The sequence below is a fragment of the Dipodomys spectabilis genome, unplaced genomic scaffold (assembly GCF_019054845.1).
Source record: "Dipodomys spectabilis isolate Male_0828 unplaced genomic scaffold, ASM1905484v1 ptg001571l, whole genome shotgun sequence".
Taxonomy (NCBI): domain Eukaryota; kingdom Metazoa; phylum Chordata; class Mammalia; order Rodentia; family Heteromyidae; genus Dipodomys; species Dipodomys spectabilis.
Window position 1 is genome coordinate 13131 of NW_024872248.1, and position 2820 is coordinate 15950.

The 2820-nt window shown below is 35.5% G+C and overlaps 1 non-coding gene across 1 annotated transcript; it reads left to right on the top strand.

Moving 5' to 3' along the window:
• Positions 1–991: 991 nt before the first annotated feature.
• On the top strand, positions 992–1094 carry LOC122103069. Its single transcript, XR_006146688.1, has one exon. It is a non-coding gene; the product is annotated as a U6 spliceosomal RNA (small nuclear RNA).
• Positions 1095–2820: the final 1726 nt, after the last annotated feature.

Genomic DNA, 2820 nt, shown 5'->3' on the forward strand with positions numbered 1-2820 from the left:
TAATGATTAATAAAATGAAAAACAAAACAATTACCAGTGTTTTCAGTATTTGAAGGGTACTACGTATTAGATTTTACTATTTTCTCATATTCCTGTACATTTAAAACTGCCTAAGATTATGATGTTCAACAAGAGTTTTAAAGGCTATGAGCAGTCTTTAAAGTTACCCATTAAGATTACTATTTATGGCTCATCTCATCATTTGTATATGGCTTATATCATCATTTGTTCCTCACTAACATCTAAAATAAGGAAGCTCTATATTTTTAATAGAAACTATGTAGTTAAAAGTCTTAACTCTTTATTCTGCTCCTTTACACAAAGACTTTGCAACTTCTCATTAGTAAAATTTGTATAAACTCTGAAATGTACATACTTAGTAGCATATGTCTGCTACCATAAATCTTAAATACTTTATCAAAAAGTTTTATGACCTGGGGCTGGGTAGGTGGCTCAGTGGTAGAGTACTTGCCTTGCATGCATGAAGCCCTGGGTTCGATTCCTCAGCACCACATAAGCAAAAAGAAAAAAGTTGGAACTGGCACGTTGGTTCAAGTGGTAGAGCAGTAGCTTTGAGCTGAAGAGCTGAGGGACAGCGCCCAGTCCCAGAGTTCAGGCCCCACTCACAGACTCCCACCCCAAAAAAAATTTATGTCCTGCCAAACAGTCCTAGTTTTGGCATATATAAGCAAATTCCCAAAATTAAATATGTTTAAAACATTAAAACTTAAAACCTTAACACTTGCTTCAGTGTTCATTATGACAGGTGCCTTGTATAAAATAATTGAATTCCTCCTCTTACACATCTCTTGAACAACAAATATCTGGAATTATTTTGTTTTTGACATGTCAGTCTTTATTCTTAAATGTGTGCTTATGTAAGAAGTACATGGTTCTAAAATTTCATGGCAATTCTTTTGAGCTTACTTTTTGTTGAATTGTCTAGTTTAAGAAAATAAATTACACTTTATATATAAAAAATGTTCTATGCTCAATTCAGCATCAAGTACTCTAACATTGGAACAATACAGAGAAGATTAGAATGGCCCCTGAGAAAGGATGACAGGCAATTTCCTGAACCATTCCATACTTTTACAACAACAGATGCTGGAGGGGATGTAGCCACAAGAGAACTGTACTGCATTCTTGGTGGGAGTGTATACTTATTCAACCGTTTGGAAAGTACTATGGAGGTTCCTCAAAAGACTCCACATAGAGCTCCCCTATGACCCAGGAATCCCACTTTTGTGCATTTACCCAGATGATCACAAACAAGACCACACTAAAGCTACCAGCACAACTATGTTTACTGCAGCATTATTTACCATCGCTAAGATCTGAAACCAACCCAGATGCCCCTCAGTAGATGAATGGATCAAGAAAATGTGGTATTTATACCAATGGAATTCTTTGCCTCCATCAGAAAGAATGGCATCGCCCAATTTGTTAGAAAATGGAAAGACTTGGAAAAAAATATTAAGTGATGTAAGCCAGATCCAAAGAAACATAGGCCCTATGTTTTCCTTAATTTTTAATAACTATTTTATGTCTGAGATAAGCAGAAAAGGTTAAAAGCTTTGCACATATGACCAAATTAGGCAAATCAAACCCAAGATAGGAACACACGTGTGTTTTTCTCTTGCTTGTTATTGATTCTAACGTACTTATAACAGGTGATGTGTTTTTTTTGTTTCTTTATATGTTCCTTCCCCATGCTATAACCCGTTTACACTGTATTTGAAGTTGGTGCGCCCACATCTTGTATATACGTTCCTCTAATTTGGGGAGGGAAAGGAAAAAAACAAGATGCTTAAATAGGGATACAGGTTGACCCATTATAACAATGAGATGCACAAGACACTATGATGAAAAATGAACTTTACAATTTAGGCAGGGGAAGTGTACTTAGGGAGGGGAGTGTGCTTGTAGAGGTGGGAGGGAAGGGATGGTAGGGGAACATAAAGGAGGAGGTAACAATGCATGTTAGGAAATGTACTCATTACCTTGCTCATGTAAATGTGACCCCTGTGTACAGAATTTTACAATAGAAAACATATAACATGTTCTGAGATGGAAGAGTTTATTTCCTTTATTTTACTCATATAATATTGTTAACAAAGAAATTGATGCAAAACACTAATATGAAGGTATTTTGAATGTGTGTGTGTGTGTGTGTGCAAGAGCGTGTGTTCTCATCCAATTGCATGTATGTTGGTGTGCTCAGAGTTTGAAATCAGGGCTTCAAAGTCTTGCTAGGCCTTTCCTCTCTAGATTGGTGAGCTACTATATGAGCTACATCTCCATTCCTGACCTGTTGCTAATTCATTGAAATTTTTGAAAAATAATCCTATGAATTTATTTTTCCCTCATTGGTTTCCAACTGTTATCCACAGATCTCTAGCTTCAGTGTTGATATGGCGAATAGTTAGGTTTACAGATGTGACCAACCAGCGCAAGTCTTTTAGAATAATTTTAAAAGTAGAAGAAAGTTTACTTCACGGGGTCCTGTTTTATCATTTATTTTTAAAGCATTTTGGAGTGATTATATGCAATTTCTTTTCGTTTTTTTGGATTCTTAACACAATAAGTGAAAATATTTAAAAGTTTTAGTACTTTTTAAAAAGGAAACAGGAACTATGGGACTGAAGAAAATTTTCTCTTATAGGCTCAGCTCTGTGCATGATAACCCAATGTCACCAACACAATCTGTGTTGAAGACCAAATGTAACAGAAAACTATCACCATGGGCAATAATTGCTATGCTATTATTTCTTGGAAATATGAATATTGAATTGAGAGTGTAAGAGAATGGAGAGATTT